At 32.7% G+C, this 16,193-nt stretch overlaps 1 non-coding gene across 1 annotated transcript; it reads right to left on the reverse strand.

The window, feature by feature from the left end:
* Window positions 1–11,658: 11,658 nt before the first annotated feature.
* LOC127257243 (small nucleolar RNA R71) lies at window positions 11,659–11,765 on the reverse strand. Its single transcript, XR_007839953.1, has one exon. It is a non-coding gene; the product is annotated as a small nucleolar RNA R71 (small nucleolar RNA).
* Window positions 11,766–16,193: the final 4,428 nt, after the last annotated feature.

Here is a 16,193-nt window from a genome sequence, read left to right on the forward strand (position 1 = left end):
AACATTAGAACAATAACATAAGATTTTCTTTCTTCATAAAGCAAAAGCACAAAAACCTTACTTACAACCATAGACGATGAAAAACAAAACCTCTTCATTTGTTTTCCTTGCTTCTTTGCATTCATGTATTCACAGCGGTTAATGTGTTGACCAAAAAGATCCACAACATTTTTGCTAACATCATAGTGAAATTTCAATGTCTGAATATCATACTTATACAAATCAAAAACCCCATTGCTAAACACAACATCGCCCCATTCATCACCACTTGGGCGCTCCATGAAAAAAAACCAAAAGGCAACATCCTCTTCCTCGTCAGTCAGTTTACATGAATCCAAAATCTCTTTAGATGTCTCATAATGTGATGAAAGCACCTCTGATGGAACCAATTCGCGATGAACCTTAATTTCATCGAAATTTTTCTTGAAAGATTTATCAAACTCTGTTGACAAACCCTATAATTAAATTAACAAAACCACCAGATTTAACAAATAAGATTTGAAAAAAACAATACAAACATAACTCAATTAGCATACCGTACATATAACTTAAAATCACACGTATTGTACATATTAAACTAATCATAGTAATAAATTACTCACTTGAGCAATTTCAATGGCAGCAGCACCCGGGTCCATAGACTTGTCGGATGTTACTGGAAGATGAGACTCCTTGGCTTGACATAAGTACTCCTAATTAAAGAGCACATAATATATTTGACAAAATCACATAAATAAAATTCAATAAGCACACAATCAATATAACTTAATATAAAATGGTGTTTTTTTAAGAATTAGTAGTGCATAAATAACTTGTTTTAGCAATTTCAACTGCAGTAGCACCTGGGTCATCAGACTTATCGGATGCACTGGTAGATTAGACTGCTCCCCTTGATTTAATCCAAGGGAAAATGATGGACCAGTTCTTTCATCAATGACAATACTTTTTGCTCTCTTTGGCGAGGGTTCCTCAAGCAATGTAACATTTGTTGTTTCGATTGATGCATGTTGTTTCTCGATAAGAGCATTCTTATTGTCAACATTCAAAAAATCGCCGTGAGTATCTAACACCTTCTCAATTGTCTTCCCATATTCTTCATCATCAATAACTTCTAAACATAATTTACTATGAAACTTATCCTCAAATTATTTAATCATCTTGGAAACTTCATGTCGATACCATTCTTCATTTTCCAAAGACTGACACATAGAACATTATTTATAAAACAAAATGAACTTAGATTCCAAAACAATATAAAATAGAAAATCTATAACATTGCATCAACAGATATATATTTATAACAAAAAATTAAATCACCTCTAAGGTTTCCGCATCAGAAACGACCATTTGTAAACCTTTATCAACAGTCCTTTGGCCAAAATAATCATGTATAGTCGCAAAATTTAAGTTCCTCTTAAGACAGTTAATGTAGAACCTTCCAGCAACTTTTCTTCGATTAATTATATAAAAAACAAGATGTTAAAACAACAAAAAAAATAAAATACATAAATAAATGCACAAAAATAAATAAATAAACACACAAAAGCAAATAAAAAGTAATAAATCAACACTAACCATTAAACAATGAACATCAGCCGTGGAACGAGCACTATGCATGTCCCCGTTCTGAATTTTAATACCAATATTATCCAAACACTTAACGAGCTTGTCCCTTACCAAGCCAGACCAGTTATATTAATCAGAAACAACCTTTGATTTCAGAAACTCAAAATACACATATGAAATGTGGGAATGAGAAATTAGAACAAGTAGTGTACATGAAGCATACATCACATAAAATTTCTAGTAATCTGCAGCTAAAACCTGTACCTCCCCTTCCAAAATCCCTCTCAACTCTACCTCCCTTAAGTTTTTCTTTTTGTCAGATATCAAATCATATACCTTATGTGAGGACAATACTCATCCTTATTTTCGGTTAAAATTGGATAACGATTAGCACCGTACGGAAAACCATAAACACGAGAAACATCCTCGTCAGAGAAATACCATTCATCACCATTAGACAACAGAAAGAATCCCTTCCATGTATTCCAAAAACTCATTAGTTCAAGCACAGGCTCCACCGATATAGAACATGGTTGAACGAGCAGAAGGCCACTAAAACAGGTACCATTTATAACCAAATTTTTTGCATGATGATAAAAACTGATTTAGGGAACTTATCTTTTTAGGAATGCAAGAAACCAAAGAGTACTTTGATGTCTTAGACATTTCAACAAACTTTGATTCACGAAGAACAACACAGAGTAACTGGGAAACTAAAAACCAATGATAACAAACAAAGGATATGAAAAGAAGAGAGAAAGAACAGGGTGGAAATGAAACGATAGATTAGAAAATTACATAAATTAAGAAAATAGAATTACTTTTTTTTTATTTTTTTTTTCAAAACATAAATAAATTCACACAAAACACAAGCACATATTCAACCATAAACCATCACGTACACAAAACAATTATAGCACAATAAAAATAATAGAAAAATATAATTTTCATTATCTAAAAAATTATAACCATATGACTAAAATATAATAGCACTAACCCTACTGCTAATTTTGTGCGTGTCAGCAAAACAAGTACCACTTTTTATAATTTTAATAAAAAATACTATATTTCGTATAAAATGATAAATAACACACATTATTTATAAATCAATCACATGTATAGCGTAATAAAAGCACATCACATGTTTCCATTTTTAACTTAAATTACACAAATATAAAAATAACAACTCTATATATCTAGAAAATCATCCACATTATAGCGAAAAAGCATTACATTTGTTATATTTAAACCACAAAAACCCTAAAAGTACTTTTCTTTTGACGTGTGTCAGAATAAATAATGATTACTATTCAAATAAAATCTAAATACCATTATTCAATAATTTTATTAAACTAATAACAAATCATTATTTTAAATAGCAAACGTTACATAGAAAAATATCATATATATATAACATAATAATATATAGTATACACACAACAATAAATATAATATTTACACGATAGACAAAATAATAACACAATGTGTAGAATATCACACACCGTGTAGCAAAAAAGCACAAAAAATATATTTAAAAAAATATATAAATAAATAAATAAATAAACCCTGAAATCCTAAAAGTAATTTTCCAGTGCGTCAGTAAAAGTAATTATTATATTTTTATAATTTTTAAATTATTTTATTAAGATAATAATATCATATTTAATATAAATACATTATAACACATGCTACATATAAATAAATCATATACTATATAATATATTAAAAGCACACAAAGTCTTACTATTTATTAAATCATATGACTAAAAATAATAGCACTAACCATAGTGCTAATTTTGCGTGTGTCAGTAACATAAGTACCATCTTGTATAATTTTTTAATAAAAAATACTATATTTTGTATAAAATAGTAAATAACACATATTATACATAAATAAGTCACATGTATATCGTAATAACAACACAAATCACAGATTTTCATTGTTAAACTTAAATTATATAACTATATAAAAGAAATAACAACTCTATATATCTAGAAAACCACCCACATTACAACGAAAAAATATTACATTTGTTATATTTAAACCCTAAAAATTCTAAAAGTATTTTTTTCTTTGACGTGTGTCAGAATAAGTAATGATTACTATTCAAGTAAATTAAATCTAAATACTACTACCTCCGTCCGGCTCTAAAGGTCTCATTTATTTTTTTGCGTGTTGATATTTAAATATTAATTATTATATCAAAACGTAGTACAAATTAAGAAAAAAATTGTAAAAATACTTTAATTAGTGTCTTATAATACTAATAGAAAGAAATTTGTACAAAAAATTATACAAATAGAAATATATTTTTAATGTTAAGTACCATGACGCAAAATATAAATGTGACCCTTAGAGGCGGACAAATGAGTATAATTCAATAATTTTATTAAACTAATAGCAAATCATTATTTTAAATAGCAAACGTTACATAGAAAAATATCACATATATAACACAATAATAGCACACACAACAATAAATATAATCTTTACAAAAGTTCATATAGACAAAACAACAACACAATATGTAAAAAATCACATACCGTGTAGCAAAAAAGCACCAGAAATATATTAAAAAATATATATATAATAAAAATAAATAAATAAACCTTGAAATCCAAAAACTAATTTTCCAGTGCGTCAGTAAAAAGTAATTGTTATGTTTTTATAATCTTTTAATAATTTATTAAGATAATAATATCATATTTAATATAAATATATTGATAACACATGTTACAAATAAATAAATAATATATACCATATATTAAAAGCACATATTAGACTATTCAATAATTTTTATTAAACTAATAACAAATTATTATTTTAAATAGCAAACGTTACATAGAAAAACATCACATATCTAACACAATAATAGTACACAGACAACAATAAATATAATCTTTACACAAGTTCATATAGACAAAACAACAACACAATATGTGTAGAAAATCACACACCTTTTAGCAAAAAAACACAAGAAATATATTTAAAAAAATATATATAGTAAAAATAAATAAATAAACCCTGAACCCTAAAACTAATCCTTGGGTCCTACTATAATTTTTCAGTGTGTCAGTAAAAATTAATTATTATTACATTTTTATATTTTTTAAATATTTTTTTTAAAATAATAACAATACTATACTTCAATTATACATAATAAATAAATAAGTCATACATATAATAGCAATACAAGCTCACAGAAATAACACTACTATATATACAAAACAACAACATTATAGAAATACAAAATCACACACATTAAAAAAATAAAAAAAAAACATATAAATATATATAATAAAAATACATATAAACCCTAAAACTAATTTGATAGCGGCAACTTTCCTGTATGTCAATAATAGTAATTATTATATTTTTCCAATACATACCACAATAATATTATACTTCGTCCGTTTCAATATAATAGTTTTATATACCATTTTTGTCCATCCCAAAATAATAGTCTTATTTCTATAAATAATCATATCACCATAAAATTACCCTTACTTTTTCATTTTTATTACACAATTGTCACTACTTTTTACACTAATACACTCACAAGGATAAAAAAGCCTTTTATTTGTACTTTTACCAACTACCAATATAATATCAATATTTCTTAAATCCCGTGTCCAACCCAATTAACTATTTTTATGGGACGGAGGGAGTATAATATTTTCATAGGATCATATATAAAAAACATCAGGAATATATGTAAAAAATTACATACCATGCAGCAAAAAAGTACAAAAAATATATTTAAAAATAAATATAATAAAAATAAATAAATAAACTCTGAAATCCTAAAACTAATCTTCCGGTGCATCATGATTATATTTTTATAATTTTTAAATAATTATATTAAGATAATAATATTATATTATTATAAATACATTGATAGCATATGCTACCAATAAATAAATCATATATACAATATATTAAAAACACACAGTCCACCTATTTATTAATCCATAACAACACACAAAAATATTCAACATAGCAATTGTTTCAACCTTAAAATACCACATTAAATGCATAAGAAAAATAAAATTACAGATCTAACACTCTTTAGTGTGCCCCACTTCTCCATTTCGTTTGTCCAATTTATTCTGTCATTTTCTTTTTTTAAAGAATTATATACTTTAATCTCATTTTAATTTTTAAATTTTAATTAGATTAATTAGTTATTTTAATCTTAATATAAAATTGTTTATATTATACATCATTTTACTGATATATTCTTAATTATTTACTAATTATAGTTCTTCTAAATTCTCGTGTCTACCGTAGAAAGAACACGGTAGTCTACTGAGAAAGTATTAGATAACAATATAATTTATTTTTACAATTAAATTATAAAAAAAAATATATCAATAGTATATCATTTTATAAAGAATAATTTATTTTTTTATAATATAAAAAATGAGAAAAAATATATAATTTAATTTTTATTTTATTTAATTTTTTTTTTTTTTTATTTTAAAAGATACTACAATTTTTGGTAGGTTCATCAAAAATTGGTTTTAAGTTATTTGTTTGGCCACCTCTTCGCTGGGCCTGCTTCTTCCCCGCCCGCTAATTCACACCTCGTGAGTTGTGAGTGCTAAGGCCAGGGTTGCTTTTATGATCTTCTTATCTTCTTTCCTGGTTTTTATTTTGAATGTTTGTGTAGCCTTATTTATTACGTTGAATTGAAAATAAGGCATTTTTCGTCATCGACATTCTATTCTGTTGTGTTTTCATGGATATCATATTAATTTATTCCTATTTTCCAAGAGAATATGGAGATGAATGCATCAATTAGAGAAAGTTTCGATTGTGCATTTAGAAGATAAGATGGCCGGTTGCTGAGAGAGAGATATACCTGAAATTCTTTGTTGTGATGATCATCATAATAATGTCTGCTTCCATTGCCATTAGACAATTATAATAATTTCAAATTGATTAGATGAACCTTCACAATTAGCTGCAACTGCACTTCGTTGTTGAAAGGTGTAGATGATTGTTTTGGGATGGAATATTAGAACAAAATGGATTGTGTTATGACTCATTATAACGATAGGTTTCATTACATTGTAAAGATATGTATGTATTTATATGTGTGTCATTATTAAATTTGGAAAAACATACATGCTGACTAAGATTATGTAAATTGGCCTATAAATTGTTCATCTATGCTGAAATGAAAGAATAAATACATCTCATAATATTATAAGTATCTATTAATTTTCATTACACACGCTTTCTCTCTTTCTCTATATATGTACTTCATATTATATTATAATCGTGAATTGTGCTAAGCACAGGGTTGTAGCACAAGTTTTGTTTATTTATTTATTTTTATTTTTACGGGGTAAAGTTATTAAGCAATAAAGAAATATGAAAATTCTGAAAATATGAGATTAATTTAGAAGCACTATTTTACTAGCAGATTGAATTTCATTGATCTAATGTTTGTTTGGGGGTTTGGATTTTGAGTTGAGATTTGAATAGTAAAAATTTTGAATTTAAATAGTTGTATGATGTGATATAAATAGGTATTGATGTAATGTTTTGAATGTAAATTGATTTTTAGTATAATATAAAAAATGAAAAATAGGTATTTGATTTGATGTTTTTTGGGGGAAAAAATTGGATGAATAGTGTAAATCCAATCCAATCCCCCAAACAAACACAAATATTTTTAAAAATAATTATTACCAATAAATAATAATAAATATAATTATTATTGAAATTATAAAAAATACAACATTAATTAATAAATATATCACTTGTTACGCAATACATATTAATAAATATTTAAAATAATTTAACAAAAAATATTCTTCAATAACTAAAATTAATAATTTTTGCAAAAGATTATTTGTCATGATAATTTGCATCACCATAATAGATAAACATATTGGCACACTCTTCAAGCTAAGAAATGTTTGACTTGATTTAATTTACAGCTTAGCCAAACAATAATTTAAAAAATATTAGTCAACACTCTCTCATTTACTCGTGGTTTTATACATAATCTGTCAAGCAACAAAATCATCAAAATAGTATGTGTCCAATAACATTGAAAGCAAAAGGCAATATACTTTTTGAAAATCGAATTTAAGAACACAATAGACAAAAACAGGATTCAAGATTAGGCAAATGATATGAAGGCAGAACTTGAACTTTCCTCTTTTGACCTGGGAAACTATTTTGACGGTTCAGTCTACAGCCTAATGACTCACACTTAGGGACTAAGCTAACCGTCTCCAAACAAAACCCCAAACCAATTGACTCGATCTTAGAACCCTAAACTCTAATCGACCAATTTCCCCAAGAATCTCACGAAGAACACCAAGATGAACAACTTACCGAAGGAATCAAACTAGAGCGATTGCAATTTCGGTGAAGAAAGAAAAAACTTCCAAACTTACCGAGAAGGTCTGCGAAGAAGATGAACCAGAGAGAGAAAAGATAGAATCGCGATACACACACTGTCTCGAATGAGAAGGGAAGGGAATGAGGAGTTATAAGGTGCGGGTCGGGTCAGGTCAAAAATAGGGTCGGGTTAAAGGGTTTTGGGTTGCGGGTTGGGCTTGGTATTGGGTTGTGCCAAAAATATCAACATTCTCCACCTTTTTGGCCAAGTCATTTACCGATGGTTGCTCCCGTAGGGATGCATCACATCCTAGTGACCCTTTTGCCTAATCAAGTCACATGGAAACTGCCCGAGAAGATTCACCCATACACAATGAACCTACACTCACAACAAACGTTAAGTAAGCCCTGCACTCACAAGCAAATATTAATCCTGCAGAAACGAATAGCTCATTCAAAAAGGGACAACTTAACGCAAAAAAGAGGCAACATGTGAACTCCACCTTAGAACTAATCACAAAGTATATACATGTCATGACACCACAAAGAAAGACATAGCGAACGCTTATACTAAAGGATCCTATCACATGCTTGAACACATAGAAACACAAAGATAAGCATATATCACACTAAGAAATTCGACGTCGATCACAAAATAGCTAAGAACATAGGTTTGCACACATTATCACAAAGAAAAAACAAAATATATCACAAAGCCTAAGCAAACACTATCAAAAAGCTTAGCAAACTAACATGCAGTTAGACAAACACTCAAATATTCCCGGGAAACTAACAACCTAGATTATTCACTTAGTCTAGAAAACAAAAAGCACAAAGCACAAAGGCAACCAACAAAAATAAATCACAACAGCAAGAATTGATTTACTCCACCTAGAAACAAAAATACATGCTATTCACACTTGATATACAAGAAAACAAAAATCAACATGTATACAAACATGGAACAACAACACTCAGGGATGCAAAACTGTAATTTCCAGCAGCAAAAACAGATTCAGCACCAAAAACCAGATTCAGCAGCAAAAACTATTTTGACCGTTCAGTCTACAACCTAATGACTCACACTTAGGGACTAACCTAACCGTCTCCAAACAAAAACCCAAACCAATGGACTCGATCTTAGAACCCTAAACTCTAATCAACCGATTTCCCTAAGAACCTCACGAAGAATACCCAGATGAACAACTTACCGAAGGAATCGAACTAAAGCGATTGCAATTTCGGCGAAGAAAGAAAAAGCACCGAAACTTACCGAGAAGGTCTGCGAAGAAGATGAACTAGAGAGAGAAAAAATAGAATCGCGATACACACACTGTCTCTAATGAGAAGGGAAGGGAAGGGGGAGTTATAAGGTGCGGGTTGGGTCGGGTCAAAAATAGGGTCGGGTTAAAGGGTTTTGGGTTGCGGGTTGGGCTTGGTATTGGGTTGGGCCAAAAATATCAACAACTAAGTTTAGGATTAGTTCTTCTTTTATATACTTATAACACATTCACTTTAGACTTGCCCATCGAGTTCTGAACCGTTGGTTCATCGATTTTTGCACCGCTTGTTACGATTTGTGTATTTTTTAAACTACAAACCACCGTTTTACATTTTAAATTGGCGGTTCGGCTGTTATTTATTTATTTATTTTGAACCTGCATGCCTGGGGAAACCGTGGATTAATAGAATGTTGTGGCCAGGCGGCGACTATAAAGAAGAAGGAGGAGGAGGAAAGAAGAAGGAAGAAATAAAAAAATTGAGAAAAAAGAAAATTCGGAAAGAAGGAAGAAAGAAAAAAAATTGAGAAAAAAGAAAATACAGAAAGAACGAAGAACGAACTTGTACAACTGCGTGCCTGCGGCAACGGCTGTGGAATGTGGACAGTTGATAGTTAGAAATCGCATGCGTTAAATGTTCATGTTATATGCGATATTTAATTGATTTTGATTGGATTCTACCTAATTTCGGTGCATATTGTTTATTTCCGACATGCATGAGATAAAAAGAAAATTTGGCGTGATTTGAAGAAAAAGTGAAGAAAATTTCAGATTTATACCCCCGAGTTAGTCATGGCCATGACTAACTCCACCATTTTGACATGAGAATTTAATTAAAGGGCCAAAAGCCCAATTGCTAAAAAAAATGAGGGAAAAATAAAAAGAAAAAGAAAAAGAAAGCAGAAGACGGCGGGGAGAGTACACGTAGAGAACGGCCATAAAGAAGATACACACAAGAGCAGGAGATTGACAACTCATTGATCGTGCATGAGCAAATCGGCAGAGAAGATTTCCCTTTCCAATATGACTTTATCTTTCCTTTTTGTTCTTTGCTATTTAATTGTGGAGTAGTTACTTTTCTGGTTTGAGAGATGATAATGTTTTGGTTCTTGTGTTTTGAAGATTCTTAATTTTCTTTATAAAAGTTCTTTTTGATTATCAATATTTGTTTAATTCTTAAAAAAAAGTTGGTGATTGTTTAGATTGATTGGATATTTTGGTACCGATATTTAAATTGGTCTAAAATCTAAAGTCAATTCGGGTAGGATATCCGTAATTGTATTCGCATTGAATAGGTGACAACTGGGTTGAATAGTTCCTTCCCGGGGGTTAGACAATCAAACCTAATTGCTCATCTTAGGTAGTAATTGTTTGAATTGGGTTTTTCTAGATTAGAATGCGATTAAGCAATATTTCTTATGGGCACCTAGGTTTATTAGCTTAATTAAAGGTAGTTAGCGGTCGTACCTTAATTACTTATATTGTAAGGAAAAATTAGTTATCAGAGCTTGTTGATAACTATAACCAATTTATTTATACTTTAATAAGAACTAATTTTATTGAATCAATGATAAAACACAAGTGTCATGACTGCATCATCCCCTTGAGCTAGGCAACACCTTGATAGCTAGTTCCGTGTTGATTTTATTGCTTTGTTATTTTGTCTTCATTAGATAATAAAGGAAAATTCCCCCATTTTATTTACTGCATTAGAACGCGAAAGAGTGAATCACACAATCCTTGTGAAGACGATCCCTTCCCCTGTATAACATTAAATTTTGATCACATAATAGGTGAATTATTTGATTGACCATACGACCGGTCAATTTTTGGCGCCGTTTCTGGGGATTGATGCTTTGTTTTACTCTTTTGTGTTATTTTCATTTATCTTCTTGTTTATGCCCCATTCTTGTCATACAGGTGAACTGATATTTAATCTTGAGATCGCGAAGGTCGAGCAAAAGCTGTGAAAGGAAACCAAACAATGAAAAGCTACTCAAGTTGCAAAGCTGGCTGATTCTTTAACCTACCTCAGAATCTCTAGCTTTAGCGGCTCTTAAAGTGACTAAGAAACTATCATGGCTGAGGATACCCACACTCTAAGGGAGTTGGCTCCTCCCACCTTGACACAACAGCCCTTATGCATGAATTTTCCAACTTTGAATAACGCTATTGCTTTTGAACTGAAATCTGGCTTAATTCATTTACTGCCTTCTTTTCATTGACTTGCAGGCAAAGAACCTCACAAACACTTGCAAGAGTTTGACGTAGTGTGCTCCAGCATGAAACCACCAGGTGTTACTGATGAACAGATCATACTCAGAGCCTTCCCATTCTCGCTCAAAGATGCTGCAAAGAATTGGCTCTACTATCTCCCACCTGGAAGCATCGACACGTGGAATGACATTAAATTTTTTTTTCGAGAAATACTTTCCGGCTTCCAGAGTTGCGATTCTGAGGAAGGAGATATGTGGCATCAAGCAAAAATCAAGTGAAACGCTCCATGAATATTGGGAGCGATTTAAGAAGCTTATCATTAAATGTCCACAACATCAAATTCCTCCACAATTATTGATTCAATATTTCTATGATGGTTTGTCATTGATGGACATGAACATCATCGATGCTGCAAGTGTTGGAGCTCTAGTGAATAAGACGGAAGCACAAGCTTGGGATCTGATTGCTCGGATGGCTGAGAACACACAGAAGTTTGGTTCGAGAGATGTTGGACAGATTAGCGGAAACAATAACGACCATTATATCCAATCGATGCAACAAAAAATTTCTGAGTTGACGAGCTTTGTTCGAAAGATGGTCGTAGAAAAATCTAACCCGAGTGTCTAAGTCAAAGAGTGTGGAATATGCACAAGTGCAGGCCACCCTACGGATGCATGCCCGACCCTCCAAGAAGGCTATGCAATGTACAACCCTCGAGTGTACAGCCCTCCAGTGTACAGCCCTAAACGCTGCAAACAATGGTATGAATGGCCCTCCAGTGTACAGCCCATACTCCAACGCCTACAATCCAGGCTGAAGAGATCATCCAAACTTACGCTATAGAAATTCACAATAGATTAATGCTCCTCAACCATTCAGAGCTACGCAACAGATACAACAACCTCGCTTCTATGAGAAACAGGCACCACAAGCACCCACAAGCAACTCCAGTCCGTCTTTGGAAGATTTGGTGAAGTCTATGGCTACCACTATCTTGCAGTTCCAACAAGAGACAAAAAATTTCCAACAAGAGATGAGATCGACCGTTGACAAATTACAAGGTCAGATCAATCAAGTGTCAGAGGAGGTAAGACAACTACGTGAAAGAGGAGAGTTGCCCTCTCAGCCTGAGCCAAATCCATCAAATGTCAGCGCCATCACTATCTCCAGTGATACAATGATTGAATGTCCTTCCCGACCTAATCCATAAAATACGAGTGCTATAACACTCCGTAGTAGGAAGCAAGTGGATGGTCCAAGCAAAAAGAGATGATGCAAATATTCAAGAAGGTGGAACTTAATATCACGCTCCTAGAAGCTATTAACCAAATCCCCAAGTACGCAAATTTTTTGAAAAAACTGTGCACCAATAAGATAAAATTGCAAGGGGATGAGTACATTATAACGGGTGAGAACATTTCAGCTGTTCTCAAAAGAAAGGTATGACCTAAAATAGGTGATCCAGGTATGTTTTCTATCCCTTGTAAGATTGGAAAAACTAAGATAACTACGGCTATGCTAGATCTAGGAGCTGCTATTAATGTTATGCCACAATCAATATACGACTATTTAAATCTATGGCCTCTAAAAGAAACATAAATTATTATTCAACTTGCTGATCGAACCAATGCTTATCCTGATGGTATGATATAAGATGTACTAGTTCAAGTGAATGACTTAATTTTTCCTATTGATTTTTATATTCTGGATATGCATGATGCACACTGGTTTAATTCACTGACTCTTTTGTTAGGAAGACCTTTTATGTGCACTGCAGGAGCAAAGATAGATGCTAAAAAGGGCACACTCAGCTTGGAGTTTGATGTAGAAGAATTTCATTTCAATATTTTAGTCCCATCAAATTTCCTGTTGAATCTGAATCGTTATATGTAATTAATGTTATTAATTACGTCGTGCAGGAAAGCTATGAATTTGGTGATGAGAATAAACGAAAAACTGTGTTGACAAAGCAGTTAGAGAAAAGACCAACTAAAGAGATGACAACGAGTAAGAGAAAAAAAAGATTTTCGAAAAGTTGAGATGGATTCCCAAGGGATCACCATTGTTAGCAGCGAAAAAGTGTCATAAGGAGAATCAAAATTTTAAGCCGAAAAAAAAATGAGTGGCCAATAGACATCGCTTCAAATCATACCACGAGGGACCCTCACTTGATCCTATAAAGTTGGCACCCTTTGCCGATTTGATGTTCAGAATTGATGTGAGTCTAGCTCAAAGACTATAAAGAAAAATGCTTTTTGATAGACAACCCAAAACATTTAATTGCCTTCTTTAATTTAAATATTTTTTTTCTCTTTTAATGTTTTAATGCTAATAATACTTTTGATTGTTTTGTTTGGTTTGGTGCAGGTCTTTTGGAAAATAATTGTTGGTTCTTGAGGCGCGATCGACTTTCCAAAAAAAAAATAAATCAGGTCAAGAGGTTACTTTTAGTCATGGTCATGACTAATTGGCACCTCGCATTCTGTTTTTTTTAATCCAACCTTCCTTTACCCATTCAATTTCCAAAATGATAAATAATATTTAGTCATGACCATGACTAAACACTACCTATCACACTCCTTGCCTTCTTTATCCCCTATCCAATTTTAACCCTAAATCCATAAAATAAAAATAAAATAAAATAAATAAAAATAATCCTAAATCCTGAACCACTTTTCCTCTCTCTTTCTCTCTTTCTCTCTCTTCTCCCCTCACCGATCGCCCTTCCTTTCTCTTTCTCTCCGCCGCGTCGATCCCCTGCCCAGACTCCAGCGATGAATCGCCGATTGCCCATTCTTCTTCTTCTTCCTCTTCTTTTTTCTCCCCCTCCATTTCCGCCGCGTCGTTACCTCTGCCCATAAACGCCCACGCCAGGTCCCCCCCTGTCCAGCTGATGTCCGAGTCCGTTCCCTCACCGCCGAACCGGATAGCAATCAGTAGTATCTTTTCGTTCCTTATTCCTAATACTTTCAATTTTGGGATTCTATGTTGAGAATTAGGTGATTACTTAGACTGGTCATTAAAATTACAATCCCTTGGTTGAATTTTAGTCTTTACTATAAAGGAATTTGGTTTGATCCAGGTGTTGAATTTTCCTTGGGTGATGGTAATATTGGGGTGTTAGACTTAGTTTGTGCAATTCTGATTCTGATTCTTTTGGATAGAATATTAAACTCATTCTCCTGATGCTCTAGATTGATAATTTCCAAGTGATATGTTAGGATACTTTCCGAATTGTGAGTGTTTAGATATTGTTGTAGTTTGGTTATAGGCTATTGTGCTACCGGCTATTTCATTTTTGCAGATTTCATGGGTAAAGTTCGAGCTTCGACCAAAAGCACCATAAAGGCTACTCAATCAATAGGTATTACCAAGAAGAAACACAGACAACCCATCGTTTCATCTCCTGCCGTGCCACGTATTCCGACGGGTGGCACCTCTTCCATTGGTCATCGTGCGCGTCGCGCTGCTACTCAACCCGCCCCCACTTCAGTTGTTGGAGGTAATTTGGATTTCCCTAACCCCCAGGACCGCCAACATTATGAGAAATGCTTGGAACCATGTCGAAAGATCAATACTGGTAAATTCTTTCACGCACCGACCTTAGATGAGCTTCCGGTCACCACTGAGGTAAACACGTATCTTTCCAATATTGGTTGGACCTTGTTTGCTACTTTCCATTTACCAGCAATTACTGAGTTGGTCTATTAGTTCTTTTCTACATTCCAATTCACGTTGCCTGATGCATTTGATCTTTTTACCCCAATGTCATCCATTTTCGGTTAATGGGGAAAAGTTTTCATCATTCTATAACTGAATTTGGTATAACATTAGGAATTGTGTCTGCATTAGATTGTCAAAGTGCCGAGTACTCCCGTAGTTTATGTAATTATGCTGTGAACCATTTCCTAGTGAGTTCTATGACTTTTGGCAAGAAATTAGTGGTAATGCCTCCCAGTTTCTTCCACGCGATGCTCATTCCTCATCTATCAAACTTCCTACTTTACGACTCATGCATAAATTTATTGCCTATAATTTAACTGGTAGAAAGGATGGTGCAAGTGTGATTTCTAAGGTTGAATTATATATTGTATGGGGCATGACTCACGGCATCAGAATTAACCTTCCCTTTTGGTTGGCCGATAGATTTTCTCGTGTGCTTTTTACTAAAGGCGGCAACCTCATTCACGGCTCTTACACCACACACCTCGACCTTAACCTTGGTCTTATTTCTGATGTTTCTATCGAGTATCCTACTTATTTTTCTCTTCACTGGGCTTGCTCGATGACGCCACTGGATATTCCCTGTCTCAAGGCAATGAAATTGGTTACAAACTCCTACCGGACTCGATTCTTTGCCGGCATACCAGTCCACGGATCTCAACCATCTCCAGAACTCCCTGCCTTTGATCCCGATGCATCCACATTCTCTCCCCATGACTTCCAAATGCAATTTGATCACTTGCGAGCTGCACTCGGGCACCAACAAACTGAACTTTCAGCCCTCCGAGCTGAGAATATCGTGTTTCGCACTGAAGTGACTGGAACCCTCTCCGAGCTAAAGCTAATGATCTAGTCACTCATACCCCGCACGGATTGAAATCGGCTCCTCAAACCAGGGAAGCAATACTCTTCCCTTCTCTTTCTTCTATTTTAATTTTTCTTTTTTTTTTCTTTTTTTTACATTGAGGACAATGCATACATTAGGTGTGAGGAGAGATTGAGTCATGAAAATTTTTGGAGCAAAATTTTCATTTTTTTTGCTACTT

This window comes from Andrographis paniculata, unplaced genomic scaffold (assembly GCF_009805555.1).
Source record: "Andrographis paniculata isolate CXL003 unplaced genomic scaffold, ASM980555v1 Contig12END, whole genome shotgun sequence".
NCBI lineage: Eukaryota > Viridiplantae > Streptophyta > Magnoliopsida > Lamiales > Acanthaceae > Andrographis > Andrographis paniculata.